The sequence below is a fragment of the Polypterus senegalus genome, chromosome 13, assembly GCF_016835505.1.
Source record: "Polypterus senegalus isolate Bchr_013 chromosome 13, ASM1683550v1, whole genome shotgun sequence".
NCBI lineage: Eukaryota > Metazoa > Chordata > Cladistia > Polypteriformes > Polypteridae > Polypterus > Polypterus senegalus.
The window spans coordinates 38,669,031-38,696,451 of NC_053166.1; the positions used below are offsets into that span (position 1 = coordinate 38,669,031).

Genomic DNA, 27,421 nt, shown 5'->3' on the forward strand with positions numbered 1-27,421 from the left:
CTTTCCAGGGGTGATTCTTCTCAGTGTAAGATTTTCCGCGCTCCTCGTGTGTGGTGGTCTGGAGGAGTGTTACACCGAGGTCACATGTTACCCATGTGACTATTTCAGTTGCTGTAAACAGGCAGAGGGTGACAGAAAACGGCTTGTCTTGGCTGCTAGGGTAAAGTTGTAGAGGAACTGAGATATGCAGTGACAGTCAGTCCTTAAGACTAAGGTTTGGTTCACGAGTATGTGACAGAATTTGTTTTATGTTTGGAAAGGCTGCCAAATTAGCTTTCAAAATATATTGGTAACACATTTGTGCTTCACAAAATTTATGCACTTTTTGAAGTCCTTTATTCCTGCTGTAGTTAAGCTTTTTCGGGCACAAGGCAGGTTTGAGCCCCAGACTACGTGTCTTCAGTTGCAGGGCAGACTCGGTGAACACATCTACACTGAATTGCCAGCTGTCAATACCGTGATGTGGGACAACTCTAAATGCAGATATGGTATGAGAAAAATGTGCAAGAGCACAAATACGAACAGATGCTAGTGATCAAGCCTTAATATCCGTGTGGCCCGTCTGTGCATTCAGCTTAAATGATGAAAACTGCACCTGGTCTAACGCAAAGGTTCTTCTAATGCATTTGTCAGTTGTGCTACAAGTGAGTGAATGTGATAGGACCAAGTCAGTATAAAGCCAAGTGGTCTGCCTAACTTGCTGTAGCACACAGGGGGCAACCAAATATCTGCTTTCAGAGCTGTAATGTCCGGCTCAGTCTGCACTGGCCTTACTTGGCATCTTCAGCAATGTCTTCTGCCTTTCCCTATTGATTTGCTGGCTATTGAATTTACATATGCTGGTGATGTTGCTTGCTTGAATGCATCCTCCAGAAAAGTCGCACGTCGTCGTATATATTATACAGGTAGATACGCCCCCGAGCAACTAATGTCATGTGGGAGTCCTCTGAGTGAGTGGTGTGAGATGCCCTAAAAAAACATTAACACAAAGTACCTCCACCATGCCTTCAATTCCCGAAATGTCCTTTAAAAATTCTGGTGAATATTCGGTAACCTGTTCTTGATCCTTTTCGCTCCTTTCACAGCAACCTCTTATGGATTCAGTTCAATTATGTTAGTCAACAGACGTTGAATTCATGTAAAGACTTTTTATTTTAAATAGCAAAGTGCAAGGCAAGTAGAATTCAGTTTACCCTTAATATACTTAGTGACAAAAGCTATAAAACAGCTAATTCAATGTCCATAAGAAACCTTTTTTATTTTTAAATTCCCCTCCTAGGTGGTGGTGGAGGGGCTATGACAGGATTGAGGTACTCTGGGGCCGTGGTTTTAGTTTTTCTGAAATCCCTTGAGCTCTTGTACCTCTTCTGTGAGTGAGTCCTGGATCCACTCTCCATACTTGTTTTATTTGCCACATTTTTTTCTGGACAGGAGAGCAGTTTAATCATCAAATATTTGCGTCCTGGAGGCTGAATTCAGGAAGCTCCTACTTGTTGTTCATCTCCCTTCTGATAAAAATATAAAGAAGTCCACATGTCTTTCTCAGTGTCAGCATCCAGCTATTTATTCATCTTTCTATTGCCTAACTCGCTTATCCAATTCAGAGCTGCAGAAAGCTGGCATTAAGCACATAGACACATCCCAGCGGTGCTGCCAGTCCATTGTAGGTCACTTTTGCTGAGACAGTTTGCATTTATCAATCAACTTTACAACATATGGGAGGAAAACCCCGCAGAGAATGGAACCTGTGCTTGGATTTGGGAGCTGCAGGCCAGCAGTGCTATCAACTGTGCCACCCTGATGGGAAAGAACAAAAAATAAAAAACAGCTAAAATGAAATTGGTGGCAGTGATATACAGTGATCAGGCAAAGTCAGGTGAACGGTGCATCTATTACATCTCACTAAACAAAGAGTCTGTCTGTTCCTGTGCCACTGAGTATAAACTTAATAAAATCTCTCTGAACCCGACCTTGATTGTCTATGTTCTTCTCTGGCTTGGCAGATCCTGCAGAACATTATGTCAAACAAGCAAAAGCCAATGGCGATGATGGGTGAGAAGATGACCATGCCAATAGCGAGGAGAATGTGGCCGCATGATATGCAGCAATTCTTGCAGCCCGGGGAGCACTGGGACATCCCATCTGGTGGATTGGTTTTTGACATCTGGGACTGAATAGAAATCTTGCACTCCAAAGCTTTGTGTTTGACTTCAGCCAGTGAGGCACTGATGGTGGGAAGGGAGCAAGGCTCACCGAATTGGTCTGGCAAATTTGGAAAAGGCGCTGAATCGACTCTGGACACTAGGTTTTTCTCTTTGTCTGTGGAGATGGCAAAGGGATTGTCTCCTGAGTTGGGTTCGTTGTTGTTGTCGTCATCATCGTCCGATGGTGGCTGCTGATTGTTAGCAATGTCAGCCCTCATCTGGTTGTGGTTGCAGTTCTGGCTTTGAGGTAAACTTTCCTTTTGGTCTGAAGAGCTGTTTTCTGTTGAGTTGGTGTTGTCCATTTTTGACTCTCTTGGTTCACTTACAAAAGGTCCAGGATTATGTGCTTATGAGGGTCCAGCTCCAAAAGGAATTACCTAAAAAAAATACATAAATTCATTGAAACAAATTGGTGTAATTGGCAGATAATCAGGTAGACAGACAGTTATAGGTGACCACAAATTAGCAGTTAAAAAATTCACAAAGGCCAATATGATGGTATAATGAAAACTCTCCATGGCATCTGAATCAAAATGATCAGTGGATTTAAGAATCCAGCAAATGCAGTGTCCATAACCACCATTAGCAGAGGAGGCCAGAGGCATTTGGAGTTCAATGACATCGCTGTGTTATTACAGGGGACAGCACCAGTGGTGGGATTCAGTAATTTTATAAAGACAATTCAAAGTGTATTCATTCAACTCAGAGTTAAAACTGCTACAAATCATAACACTGATCATCAAAGTCTAAAACTGTAACTGCCTCATCATAAAATGGCCTAAAATAAATGTCTACCATCAAGTAAAGGTTACTCACACCATCCTCAGTCATTCTCTCTCTCCCACATTCCAAGTTCATGCTTCATTTTGTTTCATTGTGGCTTACTGTTATAGCGCTTAGTAACAATATGCAGGAGAATGATAGGATGATAGCTTTTAATAAAATATAAGGTTTTGCTTTGATAAAAATATAGTGGAAGCCATTCATTTCAGAAATTATTGTTACACAATGCAATGAAATTCCTATTGTACGCTTGGCCAGCATGCACCTCTCTGTCTTTGTCTGGTTGCCCAAATCTCACAATGTAGGTTATGTAAAATATAATAGAACAGGGGTCACCAGCTCTGGTCCTGGAGGGCTGCAGGTTTTCATTCTAACCCTTTTCTTAATTAGCAACAAAAACTGGTCATCAGTTATCTCCTTTTCCTTTCATTTTAATGGTGTTGTTTTAATAAATTTGATCCCTGAATTTCTTCATCGGTCCTCTGAATTGCTTAATTCCTTTCCTTAAATGGCACCCAAACAGAATTGAAATGTGAAGTGAGTGAGCCAACAGACCAACTAACTCAGGACCTCAAACTCCGACCAATTTCACTCCAACCAGTTGCTTAATTAGGCGCCGATTCTTGTTAATTAAACCCGTTCTTTAATTCCATGGCTTGTCGCTGCGCTCATTGTGTGATAGCATACATTTCTGAACTTGTTGATTTTCCCTTTTTTAAGAGATATGGTAAAATTTTTTGGGGGACCTGAGCAGATCAGCGTTCCTGAGACCTTCATCTTTCTTTATTTTCAGATAATGTATGATGGATGCAGTTTGCTGGTCTTGTTTTGGCTCATTTTGCATCTGATTATCGGTTGCTAATTAAGGAAAAAGAAATAATTACTGGGTCTGAGTCTTCAAGAGCAAGTCAATTAAAATTAATTAGCAGCAAAAACAGGTCACTAATGAAGAAAAGCGAATGGAAAAATGCAGCCACTACAGCCCTCTAGGACTGGAGCTGAGGACCCCTGTTATAGAACAGCAGCAAAAATGTAGTTCTTTTATAACCTAAAATCACACAAGGAATGCCTCAATGGGCTTTAATAGGACTTGCTTTTTGATAAGCCAGTCAGCCTTCACTCCCTAAAAGTAAAAAAAAAAAAAACTACCCTATATATATATTATTATTATTATATATATTTTTATATATATATATATATATAAAATCCTAAGCTAAGATTTTGTGCAACGATTTTATGTCACGTTTTTTGCCATGCTTTAAATCAGGCTTATTTTAAAACCTACATATATATGCTTGGTATCATTCTTTTCAGAATTTATCGAGCTTTAATGTGATGTTGTTAGATTTTAAGATTCTTACTCTCTTTTTAAATTCTAAACTAAAACATATCAAGAACTCACGTCCTGCAAGATAGAGACTTTGTACCAAGAGATTTAAACACGCCCGGGGCCGGAAATAAAAGACAAAGAGTAGGACAGCTGCTGTACAGGCTTTTAAATGTTCAAAGCAGCGCACGAGATGCAGATCACACGGCATGGCAGCAGCAGGAAGTCAGCAGCTGATCGAGAAAAGAGGAGGTAAAAAAAACTGTACTTGTTTCCCATTGTATCACCTTTTAAAAGCGGGTTTTGGAGGAGCAGCCGCGTCTCCTTGAGGTGCGTTCAGGCCCCCTCTTCACAACGCGAGCAGCACAGACACAAAGAAGCACAGGCAAGAAGGGGTTGCAAGTGAAGTGAGCTTTGGGGTCAATCCCATAGTATGTATATAATAGGCAAGCGATGAGTTTCCTTTCACATAAAGTTTCACAAAACTGACACTAATCTTTGTTTTGCATGAGATTTGGCATCTAAAAAAACTTACTAAAAATAGTTTTTTGGGGGTTTTAAAAGTTTCATGGAGTGGAAAGAAAGGAACATACTACTTCTTAAGGGTCTGGCAGCAATGCACTCCCCTATACACCTGTGAAGGGTCCACATTAAAATAAATGGGGAAAAACTGTCTTTTGGAGATTGAACATGGCTAAACACAACCCATGATGAGACAAAAGTTGTAACCCAGTGAGACAGTACAAATGTTATCCCAACTAATTCATGAAAAAAACACCATGTACGCATCTTAACATGAGATTGCACTTTTCCCAGTGAATAGTTTTTTCCATCCATCCATCCATCCATTTTCTGCTGCTTATCAAGGTCCAAGTCGTAGGGGACAGCACTCTATGCCAAGATGCCAAGATGTCTCTTTTCCCTGCCACCTGCTAAAACTCCTCTGGTAGGATACAGAGGCGTTCCCAGGCCAGCCAATAGATTTAACCTGTCCAGTATGTCCTGGGTCTGCCTTGAGGTCTCCTCCCAGATGGACATGCCTTAACTTCCTAATCAGATGCCCATGCCATCCCAACTGGCTCCTTTCAATGCGGAGAAGCAGCAGCTCTACTTTGAGCTCCTCCCGAGTGTCTGCTCTCCTCCCACTATCTCTGCACCCTGCAAAGTGAGCTCATTTCCACCACTTGTATCTACAATCTCATTCTTTCAGTCTTTAAATACATCTCATGACCATAGGTGAGGACAGGAACGTTGACTTAACTGGTAAATCTGGAGCTTTGCCTTTCAGTTCAGCTCTCTCTTCACCATGATTGACACAGTTTAGTGATTTTTCTTTTTTTGTGCAACAAAGTCAATTTTGTTTTACATATCTGGTTTGTCACTAATAGCAGGCTAAAAGACCTTGGCCCAGCTGGCCCCCTGGTCCTGTGGTCTATGACTTAAAGACATGTCATACACTGAGAGACTCGGAGGATTAATCTGTTTAGTCTTAAGCAGAGACGACTGCATGGGGGCCTAATCCACATCTTCAAAATTCCCTAAGGCACGGATAAGGTAGATCCAGCGGAATTCTTTCAGCAATGGAAATTAAAGGGAAGTGCATTTAGGACTGAAGCCAGGAAGCACTTCTTATTGCAAAGAATTGTGGTAATCTGGAGCAAAGTACCAAGACATGGAATTGAAGCAGAAACCTTGACAATTTAAGGAGCATCTGGATGAGATTTTGGGACAAATGAGCTGGATGGATTCAATTGTCACCTCTCGTTTGTCAAATTTCTAATGTTCTATAATCATTATAACATATCTTCTGGAAATGACAGGTAAAGAACACCAACTGAAATAGATGAAAGGCATAGAGGAAACTTAAAGAAATCCGTTGATCCCTCCCTCATTTTTCTTAAATGTTGGAATATCCAGTAAGGTGGTGATCACTTAAAACTCAAAGTTGTAATCTACCAGATCACAAAGGAAATATCAGGGAAGAATCTTATTCCCATCATGATTTACTAGGCAGGCACAACTCAGTCTTTGGGGCAATGATAAGACCTCAGTCCAGCAGTGGAGGCCCAAATGAAACCACATCTAGTTGTCTTACTCATAAGCTGGTCAAACTCAACAGATACAAGGTGGCAGGATAGTACAAAAGGTTGATTGTTACAGTGTTGGAAGGTCAAGTGGAGACCAGGGGCCTCATGTATAAACAATGCGTACGAACGTTTCCACACTCAAATTGCAATGTATAAAACCTAAACTTGGCGTAAAGCCACACACATTTTCACAGTAGCTCCAACAATGGTGTATGCAGGTTCTGTGCTCAGTTTTGCAAACTGGCAGCACCCAGCATCAAAGCAGTGCTACTGTTCCTGTGTGGTTACCTTTTCTTTTTTAGATCCAAATCCATGACGCGGCTTTATAAATACACTGAAATTAACCGCATATTGTTTATTAGTTTAAGGCATTGGATTGTAATTAACCTGTAACAATATAATGGTCCAGGGAATAGCCAAAGTATTCTAAATAGAATACAGTTGACCCTTGACATACGACCGGCCTGACATGTGAACAACTTGATTTACGACCAAAATTTTTGTTTTGATTTACGACCAACGTCTTGCATTACGACCCGAATGCGGTCACGTGTATCCGCTTGTGCGATTGTAAACAAACAGCCGAGAGCGTTCGTAAGCGTTAGTCGGAGCCCAGATACATGTGTTTGTGGACGTAATTTCGGTCAGTGCAGTGATTTATCTATATATATAATTCACTAAGACCATGGCAAGCAAGACGCATAACTGCTAAGGAAGGAAGAGAAGGTAACGAAGGTAAAGAAAGCGATTGTTAAGGGATGTTAGCTAGTGGGCTGGCACGGCACTGATGATGTCATCAGGCTGAGTCAGCACCGGCCTGCTTTGGAGTGTATTATTACAGCAGTTCACAACACGACCAGCTTTGAACTGAGTGCTTGACTACTGTCATTATTAACTTAAGAAACAGCGATCACAATCGAAACGAAGAAGGAAATTGTGTAGAAATATGAGCGTGGCGTTCGTGACCGATCTCACTAATATGTATAGCATGTCGAAATCCACCATCTTGACAATTTTACAAAGAAAAGTTTTGCATAAGGAGGCTCCTTCTAAACAATAACCACCTTCTGTTTCATTCTCTTCCTCCTCCCTTCCTGCAGCCCAAAGATGTCAAATTAAATGGTGAGTACAGTATGAAATTGTTGTTTCTGGTAGGCTAGGCACTTTTTAAAACTTTTTGGTTAGTACATTAGAAAAATTATTGGTGTTTTGGTAAATTATGCGCATTATACAACCCTTTTTTATTATGAAAGGGTTAAGTAAGTGTTGCTGTGGGAGGTTCGGAGCGAATTATGGGTATTTCCATTATTTCTTATGGGAAAAATAGTCTTGACTTACAACCAACTTGAGTTACAACCAGCCCTCGCGAACGAATTGAGTTTGTAAGTCAAGGGTCCACTGTAACTGCTTTAGCATTGTTACTCTCACTGCACCTTCTTCTTCTTTCAGCTGCTCCTGTTAGGGGTTGCCACAGTGGATCATCTTTTTCCATATTACTCTCACTGCACCACTCGGAGTATTTATATCACTGTATCTGAGTGTGAATCACAGCTCGACAGCAGCTGATCGGAAAGAAAATTATTATATTATAATATACAGACTTATTATTATAATATTATAATATAACTAGCCGAAGCCCGCCATAGCATATGGTGGTGTAAGAACAGGAACGGAAAATGGTGAGAAAGGAATTCAGTATAACAAAGGCTTAGGAAACCACCGTTGCAGTATAAGAAAATAGCAAGGTGCGAAACCAGTGCCAATGGTCAAGAGAGTACCTTCCTGTAGCAGGCTATGGAAAACATAGACAAATATAGATAGGCGCCGCATTCACTGTGTTGCCCAGTCAACGTGATAAGTCAGCACGTTTGCCCTATTGCGAGTGGTAAAAGTGCCATTTAAACTAATACAGGTAGATGTGGAAACTGGGTTTTCTGATGAAAAAACAATAACATTTTAAACAGTATCGTTTACATACAACAGATTTTGGCGAATCGTTTACATGCAATTACTGTATTTACATCCATTTATACACAAATAATTGCAATTATTAAATAATAATAATAATAATTATTATTTTTATTATTAAATAATTCCTCCTGTATAAGTAACATTTCTCGGACTGCTTTCTTCCATCTCCGAAACATTTCTAGACTTCATCCTGTTCTTACGCAACACAGCACTAAAGTTTTGGTTAATGCCCGAGTCACCTCACATGTAGATTACTATAATGGTATTCTATCTGTCATCCCACAAAAACGTATCCATTGCTTACAATTTATTCAAAGTTCTGCTGCCAGGATAATAACCTGCTGTTCTAAATCCACTGAACATACTACACCTATTCCCTCTCAACTTCACTGGCTCCCTGTTTACTACAGAATATAATACTAAATACCGATCTTAACATTTAAAGCTCTCCACAACCTCACTGATCTCCTACAGACTGACACTCGTCTCGCTCACTCTGATTCTCATCTGCAGCTCTACTTTCTGTACCACACATCAAACTCTGTGCTATGAGAGCTCGAGCGTCTCTCATAGTGATCCATAACTCGGGAATTCCCTTCTCTCTCATATACATCAGCTCGATTCAATAACACATTTTAAAACTACTACTATCTGGCATACCAATTGTGAATTTTGCACTGTTACTGCCAGTTATCTTTGTTTGTTTGCTAATTATTGCTGTTTGATTGAGAGCGACAGTGGACGCGGTAGTAGGATTAGAGATGGTGGGCGGGACTCTTTCAGGCATATCCCATGGTCTTAGAGTTGGTGGGCGGGGCTCTCTGTCTTACGTGTACTCTCTGTCTTGCTTGGCCTTAGTTAGAGTTTGCAGGCAGGCTTTGGTGAGCGTGGTTCAATGTTTTGCGTGCGCTCTCTGTCTTGCTTGCCCTTAGTTAGAGTTGCCGGGTGGGGCTTTGTCGAGCATATCTCATGGTCTTAGAGTTGGTGGGCATGGCTCTCTGTCTTGCTTGTGCTCACTGTCTTGTGTGCCCTTAGTGAATTATATATATAATATATATATATTATATATAATTATATATTTAATATATATTATACTATAATATAATTATATTATATTATACAGCATCAAGCACACGCTGCCTCAGCCATGCGGTCTATTGAACTGCTCTCATACGGCAAACAATTCAGAGCCTTTCCTGTATGGACCTCGCGGTTCAGAAACAGTTTCATCCCAAGAACTCTAAACGCAATCAATCAGTCCATCAAGTGCTCCTTGTAGAACTGTTTGTACTTATAAGTACAATCACCTCACTGTAAACTTGCAATACAGTTATAATATTGTAAACCTGATCCACATTATAAAGCGCGCATTTAGTTATGATGACGATATCATTTTTAAGATGAAATGCAGCAAAACATGTTTATTATATTATACAGATAAAACTTTAACTTAATTTAAATAATCTATTGTTAATAATTAAAGATTTGAGGACACAGTGCCACAGCACTAGCGAGCCGCTGGCGCTCCATTCACGGATTGTTCCTGCCTTGCACTGTATTCTTGCTGGTGCTGACGCAACACTGGAAGGATAGATGGATAGAATAATTAAACACATACTACAAAGATATTTCAATGTTCCTTAAAAGTTTGAAGAATCGGCGTTGTAAACTTACAGATGGCTTAACGCATATTACAGAGCTGATTGTGTGGCGATTGGGTATTTGGAGAAAGAAAAGTAAGGACAGGAATTGGAGGTTAGTACGTTTGAGAGAGACAGTACTGCTACAATAAAGTATTTCATCGAAGCTCTCACACGGCGCAGCAAGCATCTTGCATGAGACATGAACAATCACTGCGCCACCATGTTCCCATGTTTAATAACATGCTTTAACTCCGATCATCATGAAAATTATATCATGTATACATCTCAGTATTTTAATTATTCAGAGAGCTGTAAAATTACGAATGTAATGGATTCTGTGTCCTGTCGGAGGAAGAGAAGGCCTGGAAGCACGTAGTGATACTACTACTACTTTAGTTAGGATGGGATTGAAGAAACTAGTAAATTAAATTAATTTAAAATGAAGTTTATGATGTTCTACTTTAATGACAAAATAAACTGCATGATTAAAGTGGAAATTTTTAGATTAAAGTTGACATTTCGTGCTTTTTCCCCACTATGTGCCTTTTTTTTCCCTCTGTACCCTAATAAGCTTTCATATGACACTCAGGCGATGGGCTATGACTCACCTTTTTCACTTTGATATATGACAACTTCTTTTTTTATTTTGGGCACTGTGCAACTTTGTGAACTTGAGCTTTCGAGTTTCTCCAACATGCTATGTCACTCGATCAACTTCGTTTTGTTGTTTATATCACTGTTTAAACCAACAAATAGTACGTTTTTCTTTGCCTCCACTTGGTATTCACTGAAATTCTTCTATTTTCCCTCATGCTTTTGCCATTGTCTTTTCACAGAAGGCTGAGTTTAAGGGCTATTTATATTGATTTGCATATTCAAAGAGGCGTAATTCTAGGAGGAGTTGGGGCAGGATAGCAGGCGCGTGCACGTGCGTTACTTTTCATGCTGACTGGGATTTATTGAGCAGAAGAACGTGGAAGCTGGCGTTCGCACAGATTTATGCATCTAGATTTTTTTGTGTGTATGAACATTTCCGCTTTTTGTGCTTACACCATGTTATAGTGTGAGTTCTATGCACGGCATTATACATGAGGCCCCAAGTCATGATTCACTTATTTTGACAGCAGCATTATAAAATCTTACGGCACTACATTGATTTTGTTTTTTTCTACCAAGCCTTTTGTCCCCTCATCATTTTTCTGATACAATACTTCTGACTCAAACCTGAGCCACAGTGGGAATCACAGTTTTTAACACTGAACTCCCTGAATGTACAAATTTGGAAAAGTTCCTTAGTTAGGCTTCTTAACATAAAAATGTACTTTTCCATTACCTCTCTGCTGAGTTGTCATGAACACTTCTGTTAACAGTCATTACCATTTTTGTGATTATTATTTATACAATTACACATGTAAGTTTGGTGTCATGATGTCGGACCATTTGGAAGTATTTGAGTTTAAATTTGTTTTTTGTTTGGTTTCATTCCTCTGTGTGCAAGCCAACAGATAGATGTTTAAAGTGTTCCTTGGTGCTGCATCATCAGATGGCCCCGTGTCCTTGGCCTCCATGTAAAGGAGACAGGGCAGATGATAAATACTACATGTATTCTTAACATAACATGCAATAACAACATCTCTTTATCAATCTCTATATATATATATAGATTTTATATATCTATAAAATCCAACATCTGTCTGACTTATGTCTGTCTGCTTTCACAAGAGAACTACTTAACAGATTTAGATTGGATTTTTTTGTATAATTTGCTTGAAGATTCCAGTTGATTTTGCAGCTTCTCTCATCGCACTAAGTATCATAGTTCACTTGCGGCACTGATTTATTTGCACGAATCTGATAGCAGTGCAGCTGGCCAAGGGGATGCGGTGGGTCCCTCCTCACTCAAGCACCATCCTCGAAGAGTACCTTACATCCACTTAGCTAGCAAATGGGAGAACAACTTAATGTTTTTTTTTCTAGAATTTGCTTGAACATTCCGGTTGATTTTGCTACTCTCATCAAGCAAAGAATCATAGTTTGCTTGTAGGAGTGATAGATTCACGCTAATCAGAGACAGAGGCTGCCGGCCGAGGAGAGAGTGAGGCGTGATGTCAGGAGTGGGGAGTTGGTCTACCTCTCGCCATGTGTTGGAGTGTTCCTTGCCTCCGCTTAGCTAGTGATACCTTTTTGTTTATTGATTTTTAAAGTTTGTCCTGTTTCACTGCTATATGGGCGGAGCCATGGGGGACGATTAGTAATTAATAAACGCAACGGCAAAAAGAAGTCATATTACAAAGAGATAGCTTTAAGACAAAAACACAATTCATAAACATATACAAAATTATTTAAAAAAAAAACAACAAAAAGATTAAATACAGAAAAAATAAAAATAAGTTAGGGGAACAACTCAATCTGATTTCAAAGCAATGATTAATTCTGAGAATGATAATGGATGTTAAATCCTCCCTCAATTTGTTTGTGAATATACTGCATGCATTCTTATCTATGTTACTCTAGTAAACAGCATTGAATTTGTATCTAGTAAGTTAACATTTGTTTTATGTAAAATGGATTCAAAAAGTATTCAGACCCTTTCACTTTGTGCACACTCTCTGTGTTACAAATTTAATTTGCCCTTCTAGTGCTGCCGTCTTGCAGTAAATAGAATAGGGTCCATGTCCTGGATCACCCCTGGGTAGAGTTTGTACACTGTCTCCCAGTGTTTGCATGGGCTTCCTATGGGTGCTCTGGTTTCCTCCCATAGTCCAAAGACATGCAGGTTAGGTTGGTTGGCGATGCTGACTGTGTGTGTGTGTTCACCCTGTGATGGACTGGCATGTTCCTGCCTTGCACCCTATGCTGGCTGGGATAGGGTTCAGCTGCCATGACCCCGTTCAGGATAGATAGATAGGTAGGTAGAATTTGTCTCTAAAGGTAAATTGAAAGTTTATAGAAGCTCAAGGAAATGTGATGTGGATCGAGGGAGCAGATATGCACAGGGCGGTGCCTTGGATTCCCCCAGGGCTCCATGGGAGTTGGAGTTTGGCACAGCCCTGTTGGATTCTGTGGGCGCCACCAGGGCGAGCTGCAGAGCCCTACTTTTTTGGGCTTCTGCCACACCTGGGAGTGCTTCCAGACTTTCCAGACTAACGAGCCAGCTGGAGTACTCCCAGGTGCAGAAAAAAATGAGCCGCCTGCCTTCATTCGGTGAGCCAGAGAGTCAGGAGGAGGAGTGGAGGCGGAATGAGACAGAAAGAGAAAGAAAGAGAAAGAAAAGAAAAGAAAAAGCAAAATGCTGTGTACTGCTTTTGTACAGTGTGTTGGTGGGGAATGAAGGGAAAGTATTTCCCACAACCAAATAAAAATGTGTGTGTTGTTGGACTTGTTCCTAGTGTCTGTCTAGGTCAAGTTTGGGTGAGCTGGTGCGCCTCCTGGTGGCCACTATATGAACAAACAACAATCCCCCCAAAACATAAGAGCGTCTGGAACTGCTGCTGTTGAGCACAGGCTTGTAGGTGGGAGTATGATGTGATCAGATCTGCTCCATTGTACTGCAGGTTTACATTTAAAGTCACTGACATTCAAATAGAGCAGGTCCATCTTATTATGTCCACAAATCCAACATGCTAATTGAAGTCTGTTCATTTCAATAACTCTTTGGTAAAGTCAACAGCATTCTACGGTCACAGTGATTCATTCTTTGGAATATTACCACAGAGTGAATCATTTCTCTTCCCGAGTTAATAAACATTAATTAGGATGATGTAAGCTCTCTCTCTAGGCAGTAATGGACACATTCAGTCAGTATTTCATTGACTGGATAACACATTTTAGTTTTAGTTTTAATTGTAATGTGCTTACTTTTTTACCATTACTAATTCTAGTCCCTTTTCTGCCTTTTTCACTTTCTCTACTCTTGCAGCATTAAAACTGCGTTAAATAGGATTTAGAAAATGGGATGGTAAATTTGCCATTTTCACCCATCACTCTACACTCAAGTAAGCCATAATGACAAAATGAAAATTTTTACAGAAAGGTTTGCAAATGTATTAAAAAATCAAAAACTGAAATCATTCCTTAATGTAAATATTCAGATCCTTTGCTGTGGCACTTCATATTGTAGTCAGATGCATCCTGTCTGCTTTAATTCTCCTTGAGATGTGTCTACAACTTGATTGGAGCCCGCCTGTAACAAACTGAACTAACTACAGTAGATCACATGTAGAAAGGCACACATCTGTTTATATAAGGTCCTACAATTCAAGCTGCAGGTCAGGACAAAATTCAAGCCATGAAGTCCAAGGAACTCTTTGTAGACTTCCGCGATCAAATTGTGACAAGGCACAGATGAGCTCAAGGGAATCAAACCATTTATTAATCTTTGGGTGTTTCCCAGAAGCTGAGTGACCTCAGAAATTGTGAAATGGAAGAAGATTGGAACCACTAGGACTTTTCGTAGAGCTAACCATTGTCAGGGATGCCAGGGGCAACGACCCGGCCGGGACGCCGTGAGGGACCGGATGTGGGTCTGCGCCCACCCTGGATCACATGGGGGCCGCCTTCCTGGTTGCTTTGGGGTCCACGGGTTAAGGGCATGGAAGCTCCACCCTGCAGGGGCCCGTGGTCACCGCCAGGAGGCGCCCCAATGCCTTGGGGACCTGTTCCCTCAGCACTTCCGCCACACCAGGAAGTGCTGGGGGAAGATTAGGAAGGACACCTGGAGAGCTGCCAGGAGAACAGCTGGCACTTCCGCCACGCTAGGGCATGGCCAATGACGGAATGCTGGGAGCCACCTGGAGCTCATCCGGGAGACTATAAAAGAGGCCGTCTCCCTTCATTCAGGGCTGGAGTCGGGTGGAAGAAGGACAAGGCACGCGAGGAGTGTGGAGGCGGTCCGAAGAAAGGCATTTGTGTGGCCAGGACTGTGTGTTGGTGTTTGGACTGGGTCTGAGTGACCATAACTATTGTAAATAATTGTACATAATAAACGTGTGGTGGTGAGTAACAACATGTCCGCCTGTCTGTGTCAGGGTCGGCTCCACACCATCCATCCAAACCGGGTAACTGAGCAAGAAGTGCTTTATCTAGAGAGATGACCCAGAACCCAATGGTCACTCTAACAGAGCTTCTGAAGTAATTTGCCAAGAAGGGAGAACGTGTCAGAAGGATGAGCATCTTAGCAGCACTCAATCAGGAGTTTATGATAGTGTTGCTAGGTGGAACCCACTCTTGAGTAAAGGCTTCTGATGGCATTTAAAGGACTTTGAGGGCATGAGGAAAACGATTCTCTGGTCTAATGAGACACAAAGTAAATATTTTGGGCAGAACTCCAAGCACTAGGGCAGGAGCATGAAAACTAGTCAGAATTGAGGGATGGATGAATACAGCTAAATACTGAGAGGTCCTTGAAGATTATCTGCTCCAGAGTGAATAAGACCACAGGCTGGCATTATGGTTCAACTTCCAGGACAGCAATGACCCAAAGCAAACAGCCAAGACAATACTGTCCTTGGTTAGCCCGGCTAAAGCCTACACTTAAATTCCATAGAACATTGGTGGAGAGACCTGAAGATGGCAGGTCACAGACACTTCCCATCTAATCTAGCAGAGCCTGAAAGAAACTGCCACTGCCTAAATCCAGGTGTGCAAAGCTTGAAGAGATGTACAAGAAAACTATATACGATAATTGCTGTCAAAGGAGCTGTCAAAGTACTGAAGTATCTGAATACTTGCATGAAGGAGAGATTTAAGTTTTTGATTTTTATTAAATGTGCAAACTTCCCTGAAAATCTGTTTTCACTTTGCCATTATGTGTTATTGAGTGCAGATTAATGGGCAAAAATGTCAGATGTACCCATTTAAATTTAAGAGCACAACACAATAAAGTGTGCAGAAAGTGTATGTTTTTACTTTTGGGGCACTTGCCATGTGCTGAGTGAGGGTCAAGCTGCTTGAAGGATCTGAATTGGTAGCTTTGTGTTTTAAGGTCTCTGTGACATTGCCTAATGTCATCCAGTCATTTGCACTTAAATCAATAAGTGGGTTATGTTGAGACAGAAAATACCCTGAGGGAATCAAGCACAAGACAGAAAAATCCTGGATGGATGCCCATCTATAGCAGGGCACACTCACATGTACAGGGTGACAATTTACAAATGCTAATCAGCTTCCTGGTATTTGATTGCACACCTGGAAAATAGCACGCAGATGTAGCTGCAGCTGGGATACAAATCTGAAGTCTATGCACTGTAAGACACCAGTCACTATGTCACCATGACAGGTGACACCCTAATCTGTCCTCACATCTTTATACTGGAGATTATCACATGGAGTATTTGAAAACAAAAAGCAATATTAAATCAAATAAATGTTGTATGTATATCTTTTAGTGTCCATAGAAAAATAATAAGTGCAGTAAGCATATACAGTTGGCAGTGGCATAACTACAGTATGTGAGAAAAGTCCTTAAGAAAAAAAAGGTGCTATCCAGAGTAATGAGTAGGCTTAATGATGTTGGTGCTTGTTAAGGTACACTTTAAAACTGGCACCCATGGATGCCCTCGGTTATTGTTTTGTTGGGTAAAGGGCATGGCATTTTCTATTTTAGTGATGTAGTACTAGTATACCATGCCCAAATGTTCCCTAATCTGCTCACTTCTAAGTGCCCTCGTGTCAAGTTCTGCCTCTAATACCAAAATCAAAAAGGAAAACCATGATACAGCAAAGCACAAAATTCTTGAAAAACTTTAGCACAAGTTATTGTATGGCGTTTTACTGTAAGGTGTATCACTGATTTCTGTGCATTGTCTTTTTTGATAATCATATTGACTTTTGATCTTTCCCAGACTTGATGAAGTCTAACAGGATCATGCATCACATAACACAAAGCGTTCTTCCCATTCATGATGATATTAGTTTTCTTCTGAAAAAGGTTTAAAAAAAATCGACTGAGATCTTGGTGATATGTAAACAAAAAGAACCTCCAAAAAATGGACAGTGTCCTCCTAAATTCAAACTTTGTCTACTGCCAGGGGTGTCCTTGGCAGTGCTTTGACAAAGGATATGCTGACGAGACTGAGGAGAGTGCCCTTTGACATCTAGGTGCAAGAGCAAGGACCACCAGCCCAGTCAGAGCCTCTGTCCTCAACTTCCACTTTTCAATGAAGAGGCACATTAACCAAGACACCGCAGCAGGGCCTAACACTTCCAACCCCACAATCTGATCACAGCAGAATTTGTAACCATCACAGAGACCCCTCACACTGAAATGAATCCAAGCAGTTGTAGAATTTTCATGTTTGCAGAATACAAATAAATTATTATTTGCATGTCTGCACTGCCTTCCCTGAGTTCTTCAAATAGTTACTTCCATCTATTTGCAATATTACCATTCAGTGCTTAAGTTCCCCTAATTTTTTTTTACCCAGATGATACTTTGCCCACTGTAGCCAAAGTATCACAAAGTTTCAGGCTACTCGTAGTTGTTTAATCTGTCTTTCCCTAAGCTCCACATACAAGTGGGCATCCTTATTTCAGTCATAGCTACCTCTTTCTTGGTCTGCTAAAACCTGTATGTCACATTCAAAAACCCACCTGATAGTTTTATATTGAAGGCCTCCATCTTTTTTAATGACTTGCCCCCTGCTCACTTCACTCGCCAACCCCCGGGTGGGCGCTACGCTAGCCACTTCGCAGTTCTGCCACTCACATGTGGGGAAGCGGATGTACAATTTAAACAGATTGTGTTTTCATAGGAATTGTTACATATGCATAATAGAACTAACTATTTTATATTACAGCGAGTAATTAACCATAGTAAACCATTGTAAAAAGTAATAAATTCAAAGAAAATTATGTTTCATGTTGCATTAGAGGTATTCGTTGTGTTATGTTTTCATTCTGTTTGGCTTTGAAATTAACACGCAAATACTTTTTAAACTTAAACTTTTACTGTAAAACTTCAGTAAAAACAATATTTGGAATTAACTTTTCGTCAATATCACATTGAATTTTGATTCCTTGTTTGGAGTTTCATCGTGACAACACAACGTATAGAGCTCTCTCCAATAAATAAACTGACTTTTTCGAATGTTTGTCTTTGTGATTTGTTAATTGTCATAGCAAAAGCTATTCCAACGGGAAACTGTAAACGTTTTAATACGAATGGCATATCAAGATATCCCTTGTTGTTTAATGTTATCCGTGGAAGATGTACTACATTACCTTTCTTGTCACCTGCTAAAATGTTACATGTCAGAATTGTTTGAACAATTATGAATACAACTAATCTTGTCCTATTGCATAGCCCATCACTCATACATTAATTATGTAATAACATTACGATACTTCCTTCTTTCAACAGGAATAGCTAGTGGAAGACCAGACGATGTTAACAGTTGTAGATATTCTACGGGATCTTGTAAGTTGATGTTTTCATCTTCCACACGTTCACCACCAACTGTTTCAACATAGTCTATTGATACGCATTTAACCAATTTGCCGTGTAACCGATCGACAATTTTCGCGTTAATTTCATTGACTTCGTTTCTTGGTGCTAGGACTGCCCATGCACTCATTTCTTCTGTTGATACCCCTTCAGGATGAAATTCTTCAATAAGATTTGGACATAATAAGTCTTCTTTAATTGGGAACTTAAAGTGAGGAAAACGTAAAAATTTATAAGAGCAGAGAGTGCAGGAACTGTGTCTGACAAAAGCATTCACATGAATGAAAAGCGAGAGGACTGTGGGCAGGGGCCGTTAACCAGAAATGGTTGAGAGGAGTACGGGACTTAAAAAAATCTCTTGGCAATAGTCTTGTCTCAAAATTTTCTTTTATGATAGAAAGACAACATATCTTGCTTTTGGTATGTATTAATGAGCCCAATGGTAGCCACTATGATGAGAGTCAAACACCTTTTTGCCTCAGCTAGTTGTGGCCACCATTATGATCCATTATGGCTCTGTGCCACATCCGTAGAGAGGAAGGAGGTTAGGAGAGGTCTTTCTGATAGTATAAGCTGAATTCAGTCTGGACAGAAGCGTCCTTTGGCCATTCCCAAGTGATCCTTACTTGTCTTTTGCGTGTTCCAAAGCAGGTGACATCTCTCATCATTCAGGTGATCATTCAACAACTCAGCAATTGACTTTACCAAAGCATCCGGTGACCTTTTACACAAGATGCTCCAGTATTCATCCATTTGCACCCACTTTTTTCCATGAACAGCACTGAAATCAACTAAAATTTCACGTCTGATTATGCCGTTCCTGCCAGTTACTGTCCTCCTGGTCGCCAAGCAGAACCTCAGAGTCAGTTGAGAACACACTTTCAATTATTACCAGCACATTCTCTAAGAAGCTCTAAACAGATACTAAGGGGCACATGCACACACACACACACACATCCATGTTGTCCTTTTTGTGACTCAAAGTCTTTGTGAGATAACTCAATAGTATGACACTCAGGTGCTGAGGGAATCTCTGAGTCGGTTTTGTCCCAGTCCTATGGGTCTCTACTCCAGATAGTCCTCTTCAATCAAGTAATCTGGCTGCCATGTAGATGTGGGTCTGATTACATCCTGAAGGCACTTCTTGACTTTCCATACAAGTTCAGGGTCCTTCTCTGCCTGTAAAGTGATAGTCCATGTTTTAGGAGTCAGACTGCATCATCAAATGCTTGGCTGGCCAGATGTGACATACATAACTTCCCTGGGAGACAAGATGTGCATCACAATGGACTTCTCACCTATTTGTCTTGGTGATTTTGCACTTATATGGTGGCTCCACTTGGTATCTTCAGGTCAAGCCCCAATAGGATTTGTGAATTCTTCAGACAGTTGATGCTAAACCTAACTCCTAAAACTTGCACAAGTAGTGTGTCCCCGTATTTCTTTTCCCAGTGAGGATCTCCTTGTTCATGTCTGAATTACTTGGGTGATAAGTAAATATCTATTATTTGCTGACACCTTTTTCCAAGGCAACTTGCAACATTTAAGATACAATTGATCGCCTTTCATTTTCCATTTGGAGCACAGGCTGGTGAAGTGACTTACTTATAGCAATGCAGTATCTGTATTGGGATTTGAAACCATAACCTCACAGTTTGAAGTCCAACACCTACCACTACACCACACCACACTGTTTTCCAATAATGAATTTTTGGATAACTGTTTTGCCTGACCTCTCCTTTGAGACCTATTTGCCAATTATAATTCTACCAGAAAAAAAGGACACCAAGAACAATGGCCAAAAAATCCCTGGGACTACCACATCATGCACCCAGGAAAAGTGAAAAATTCATCCTTCAGATTTAAATGTGCCTAATCAAGCAAGTCTGAGTTACAGTGAGCTGGAACCATCCCAAAAGGCACTGGGAACAAAGCAGGATCCAACCTTAGATACGATTAAATATTCACTTTAGCACATTCATGTTCACTCTTATAAGACCAATTTAGGGACATCTCAATGCAGCTTACAATTCTTGGGATGTTGGAGGATAAATAAATAAACATATAAATACACAAAGTGAATATGTAAACTTCACAAAGACAAAGCTTGGAGTAGGATTTAAACAAATGACACTGGAGAGCTTTGACATACTCTTACAACTGATGACATGACACTACTTTTACATGGAGGAATTTATTTAAACAAAACTAAACAAATAAATGCATTGTGAAGTGACAGTAAATAAACAATAACAAAATGATATGTAAGCATAATTCATTAAATCTGTTACAACATACGTTTGCTATTTATTTATTAGTTAATTTATTTATTTTTGTTACCCCACACACAAAATGAAATATACTTTGAAATGAAAACAGTCATTTTCATCCATCGAAATTGTGAGAGTGGGCTCTATTGATTACTGTGTTTTGATTGGTGAATTGTCGGTAGAGTGGACATAAATCGAAGACACTTAAGATATAGTATCTATCCTAAAAATGAATTAAAATGCTCTTAAATTAAAGTTGCCGTTTCGTAGAGTAATTCTTGACACAATTTTCCGGCCGGCACGTGCTCACAACGTCACTACTTAGAGCATGCGCTTTGACGCGTGCGACTGTACTGTCCCCGCTAGTGACGACTTCCCAATCAAAAAACAGCAATGCTAGAAGGCGCCCTCTCAACTTTGACAGATGAAAATAACAGTTTTCATTTCAAGGTGTATTTTATGTTACGTACGGTGCCACTGAAATAAATGAATGCAGAAATCATTATACAGATACATAAAAAAAGAAATAACTATTGTTATTTATTAATTATTTATTTTGCCACAGATTTAACTATTTTCCGCACCTTTCATGTCTTTTTTATCTATTTATTTTCATATCGTAAAGTGCTTTTATTTATTTGTGTATTTATTTTTGTCTGAAATATTCCTTTATAGTTGCATGCGCTGTCATTGAAATAAATGATAAAATAAAGAAATAAGCAACAAAAAAAATCCATCACATATCATTGAGATTTTTAATTTATTGATTATTTCACAAAAAAGTAATTTATTTATTTGCTTTATTATTTACTATATTTTGTCCGAAATACTCCGTAATACTGATACCAGCAGATAGAAGTATTTTATGGCTGCCGATGTCAAAACTACCACAAGATGGCAGTAAAGTGCGACTTGGAGAAATACCGATCCTGTCCAGAGCACTGACTCAGCTCTCCGGCCCACTCTTTCGACTCAATGCAGAGCGTTTGCACATTAAAATGGCCTCACCCTGCGCTGCAACACATCCGGCGACACAAATTAAGAAAATGAAGCAACTAATCTGAATAAATGCCTTAGAGTAACCAGGTAGGTAATCCTTAAAAGGGCACTTTATACTTCAGCCATCCATCTATATCTTTTTAAATGGCATTGGATATATATTAAAAACATTATTTACAAAAACACTAATTGAGAAGACGCTATAAATTAGATTTTCCATACTTTAAAAACTTTATATTTCTAAATTTTATATTATCCATACTTTATAAACTTTACAATTTATTTATACAAATTTTATTGAGTTGTCATAAAAATCCACTGCCCATTTATTTCGTGGACCTGCTGTTTCCAGTTATTGGGAATCTGTTCTTGATAAGGTGGGCTCCAAGCTGCATATAACCTGACACACACGTCTTTGACATGTGGAAGGAAAAGCAGACTATCCATCCATCCATCCTCTAACCTGCTGAATCCGAACACAGGGTCACAGGGGTCTGCTGGAGCCAATCCCAGCCAACACAGGGCACAAGGCAGGAACCAATCCTGGGCAGGGTGCCAACCCACCGCAGGACACACACAAACACACCCACACACCAAGCACACAATAGGGCCAATTTAGAATCACCAATCCACCTAACCTGCATGTCTTTGGATTGTGGGAGAAAACCGGAGCGCCCGGAGGAAACCCACGCAGACACGGGGAGAACATGCAAACTCCACGCAGGGAGGACCCGGGAAGCGAACCCAGGTCTCCTAACTGCGAGGCAGCAGCGCTACCACTGCGCCACCGTGCCGCCCGAAAATCAGACTATCTGACAGCAAAATATTGGCATAAGAAGAACAAGCAAATGTACACAGACATGACAGGCTGGGACGTCAACTCAGGCCCCTGGAGCTCTGGAACTGTGAGGCAGGGTATTTAATCAAAGGACATGCACAATCCCATTGTCTTGCTCTAGTTGTGTGTGTGTGTGTGTGTTTTTCAACACATACCTGTTGCTGGTTAAATTGGTCCAGTTCTGGTGTGCCAATCTGTGTTTTTTGCAATGGACTGGCATTTCACTCTGGGTCAGTTTCTCCAGCTCCTGCTACAAGTGTGTCCACTATATAAATAGAGGATTAGAATAAAAACAAAAGGGTGAAAATCAATGTCCTCCTGAAAAGGCAAAAAGAAAGCTCATTTGTTAGAAATAAACACAGATCAGGACATCCATCGAAGAACACACATTAAAAGCTAAATACTGATTGGTGATGGGTATTTAAACTTCACACCTTGTTTTTTTCAGGTGACCACCCTGACCTGCTGCCCTTTCACTCTCCTTTGGCTTCATTCCCATCCACACTCCTACATTCTTTAAAATAAGTCTGCCAGAGAGGTTCTTCATAGCAATGCAATAGGAGAACGAGTTTTGGTTCCCTAAAGACCCATTGTGAAGGGTGCATAAAGAACCTTTATTTATTTAGGGCCAAAAAAAAGCTCCATACTGTAAATAACCATGGTAACAGATTTGTGAAATATTAGTGGATTATGATTCTAAAAGGACTTTAGCTGCAAACAGACTCTATTAATCTGTTAATATCCTGCTAGGTAGCCCATTAAACGTTAAAAACTTCAGGTTGGTTAAGCCTTACTTCTAGGAGGAACCACAGAACCCAGTATAGAACCATTCAATGCCATGAAAGAACCAGCATTTTTAAGAGTCTGTCTAAACTGCATGTCTTCATATATCCACCCAAAAGGCACCAGATTAGGAATTAGCAGCCAAATCTTTCTTTTTGCTTATCTGCTATGGATGCAGTCTTCGCTTGTGTTTTCTTTTATAGGCAACAATAACAAACCTCTAAATGTGTAACAAATGTAGACTGACACAATCCTTGACTATCCATCCATCCATTTTCTTGACCTGCTAATCCAGGGGAAGATGGAATTTATCCAAACCAAGAGCAGTCACACGACAGGAACAATCCCTGGAAAGTGAGCCAGTCCATTGCAGGGTGAACACACATGGGCTAGTTTAGCATTGCAATCCACCTAACCTGCATGTCTTTGGACTGTGGTAGGAATTCAAAGTACCTGCAGCTGAAACCCACACAGACATGAGGAGAACATGCAAAGGGAGCACCAGAGACATGAACCCTGGCCTCCTTGTTGCAAGGGAGCAGCACTACCACTGTGCCACCCCCCAGTAATTCATCAACACCTGTATATACATTTAGTACACAAGTATAGGGTGGTATTGTGACAGTGGCTCAGCAATGCCACACTGTCGCTGTGGTATTTACAGGTTTTGTAAGTTTTTCCCTGGTTACACTGTTTTTTCTCTCCAACACCACAATGACAAGCAGGTTAGATAAATATGCCACTATAAATTTCCTTGTTGTGAATGTGTTTTATTGGTGTTTGAGTGTACCCTGTCCAGTTTTAGTTTTCACATTGCACTTATAATTTTTGGAAAAGGCACCGATTCCCTGTGGCTCTGAACTTGATAACCGGTTTTGGAAATAGACACCCGCTTTTATATAGACGGTGAGGCCGAGTGTTTAATGAACGCTGGATTTTTAACGACAGGGTTCGTTCGATCTCTCTTTCTAAACCACTTTGATATCAATTTACCTGACCGAGCTCGAATTCTAAAAAATGTAAAGGGAGAAAATGGCGATGTTCTCATCTGTTGATTAAATTGTTTCAATCATCCACAATATGAATAATGATTTATATAAATCATCTAACTTTATCTTTGATCACTGTTTTGTTTAGATTTATTCAACTTGTTCACTTTTTTTATCTTAGAACAAACATTATCAGCACACATCTTTCCGCACCTTGATTCTTTCTGCCTAATTCCTTTCACATTTCTATTTAAGTCCTGGATAAACTGCAATAACTTGTCACTTGTGACATTTGGTAGTTTACTACACCTGCTTTAAAGTGAAAGAAAAAAACACACACACACACAAGCGATGAGTAAATCAAGTAAACACTTTAAATACATCATAAATCAATAGACTAATGGGAGAAAAACAATTAAATCAACATATGATCCGATTGACCGCCCGCACTGTATTGATTGACCATGCTGTCTAAGCTGCGTCTGACCTAAAGATAAACGTTTTGTCATTTAGTATCCCCGTCTACAAAATATGACATTTAAATGAGTACACCAATATTACTTCAGTCAAATACACCCTTAAACTTACCACTGCCTAAGAAATGTCATCCCCCGTTGTACGTTTAAAGGCGTTTCTCTTGTCCAGTCCGTGATCTGGCGGGCTCCAAAATTCGGCGCTTGTCTGACACGCGAGATCTTAGCTCGGCTGTGACGTCACGCCGCCTCAGCCCCACTTGTGAAACTGCCCGACGGGGAGTCGCTGCTCCAGTTTTGCGAATCTTCAATTATCTTCAGTCGCCTGTCTGCATGTGAGTTTTATACGGCAAACATTGGAATGAAGGGGTGTGGGTGCAACGGAGAGAGGAAGGATAGCTTAATCTGCAAAGGTAGAACAGGAACTGTAAAAGAAAAGAAATTAATTGTCACCATTCTGCGCGCAGCAGTTTTCTGATTTGTTTTAAACTGCGTGTGTCTTAGACAAGGGGCCCCAAAACTCTGTCCTGGTGGGAGGCAATTTTTGCTCCAGTTAATCTCCTAATTAAGCCTGAACTTTATTTATTGCTGGCAACATAGTTGGTAGGAATTTCTCTTGGTGTTACATCCGTAAACATAGCAACTTAAATACAGTTAATGCTATACGTTTTCTCTCTTGATTGTCCATTGAAGCTGAGGGTGAAGTCTACTTCTGTTGCATCGTTATTTTTACAAGGCATTTTCATTCAGCAGTTGATTATGATAACAAGCATGGTTAAAAATTAAGAATGCATTTGTTGAAAGTGTTGAGAATGCAATTTAGGGTTTTCATCATTAAGAAATAAGTGAATGAAAGTTAAGTCCTGAGTAAGAAATTCACTCAAATTAAAATTTGAAGCCAAAATAACCCACAAGGCCTGTGGGTGAGGGCCCTTGACTTGGATGACTCAGGCTGGCCTTTTATGCATTACCAAGTAGGTTTTATTTTTCTACACTTTTCTTAATTCTGTTTTATATTATTTGAAAATCATCCACACTTAGAAGCAAATGACCCAAAGAGCTATGTACAATAAATAATCAAAAACTGATTTATTAGCACAAAGTCTCTAAAATATTGAATGCTGCCAGGGAACATGTATTAGACACATTCTGGCTTATATTTTCTGTAAGGAGCGATGGTCACAAGAAGAAGGAGATAAACCCATATTAAAGCTGAAAATAAAGTGACTAAGCCAGCCATGTCTCAATGCAGAAGGACACATCTGTCACCTGGCTAATCCAATCTCCCTCACGGTACACTCAGATATGTCTGCCTCCAGTCATCTGAAGAGTTCCCCAGCTCCATCTACATCTCACTCTGTCAAGAAAACAAACCACCCTCTTCCACAAGCTTGGCTTAAAAACAGAATCAGTTCAGAAATGGACTGGAGGCACTCTAATATCAAGACATTAAGGCTGGCATGTGAAGACATGGCTGTTCAAGTGAGGATTTGAGAATTAAGTAACAAGCTGAACACAAGGACAAGAAGTTCAGCTAAAGCCACAAAAAAAAGCTCATCTTTTGTTTGCTGCTGACAACAGAAAACCGCAGTACAATTTGAATAAAAGTATATTATCTTGAAGACAAAGAGTATGCTCTGAGTTTGTGACATTGCTGAATTATTTTGAAAAGATTATTTTCTTCATTATTGAAGCTAGTTGTTAAAATAGACATCTAAACTCTCATACCATATATCATTTGCATTTAATCTCTTACCTTTGTATTTTGTTTTGGAATTTAATATTTAAGATACAATCTTTTAGTATCAATTTGGTCTAGATTCTTACATTTTTTTCCTGGTCTCGGCGGCTAAGGTGTAGGGGTGCCAACCCTAGCAGTTTCATTGAAAGGTTAAACAGGGTTAGGGATGTGAAATTCTGGCTCATGGAATTAAATGGCCTATTACATGTAAACCAAAGCTGTCAAAGCTCCATCACCAGGCTGTAGAACCAGAAATTTGGGACTGCAGGGTGAAGCTTAAGGAAGCTAAGGTTACCATTGTTTCTGTACTTCTCAATTCTTAGCCTTGGAAACAGAGAGACAGATAACGTAGGTATCCCTCTGGGCCTGACTCTAAACATCTCTAATCTCCGGAAGCCATGGACTGAAGTCCTCCTTAAGGTCCATTCTTGTAAGCCAGTGACACTTAAAACAGTAATATTGCTTCCAGCAAAACAAGTGAGTGTTTTAGAAGGAATCTGGCACAATATGGTTAGTTCCAGTTCCTAGATGAGAGTTTAGTTTTCTGGGTTCCTGCTTTGTTCCTATTTGGCGTATGTTAGTTGCTGGAGTGGAGTGTGTTGCCTTCTGGCGGATTTCTCTTGTTACAAAGACTTTTGTCACCATCTGGTGGATTTTTACTATTTAGTGGCTTTCAGCTGGTAGAAGAGAGTTTCTCATCTGGTGGAAAAGCATCTAATAAATGATATTGTGGATTCCAGTGTTGGAAGGGAGTTTGTTGCCTGGTGGATTCCAGATATTAACGTACATTCATTTTAACCCACATGATTACGTATTTTGGGTTGTAGCATGTTGTTGGATACGATCCACAGGTTGAAAAAAGAAGCTCTG

At 40.1% G+C, this 27,421-nt stretch overlaps 1 long non-coding RNA gene across 1 annotated transcript; it reads right to left on the minus strand.

The window, feature by feature from the left end:
• Positions 1-1,133: 1,133 nt before the first annotated feature.
• LOC120542783 lies at positions 1,134-25,094 on the minus strand. Its single transcript, XR_005636237.1, has 3 exons — positions 24,926-25,094; positions 22,721-22,830; positions 1,134-2,581 (listed from the first exon to the last, which is right to left on the minus strand). It is a non-coding gene; the product is annotated as an uncharacterized LOC120542783 (long non-coding RNA).
• Positions 25,095-27,421: the final 2,327 nt, after the last annotated feature.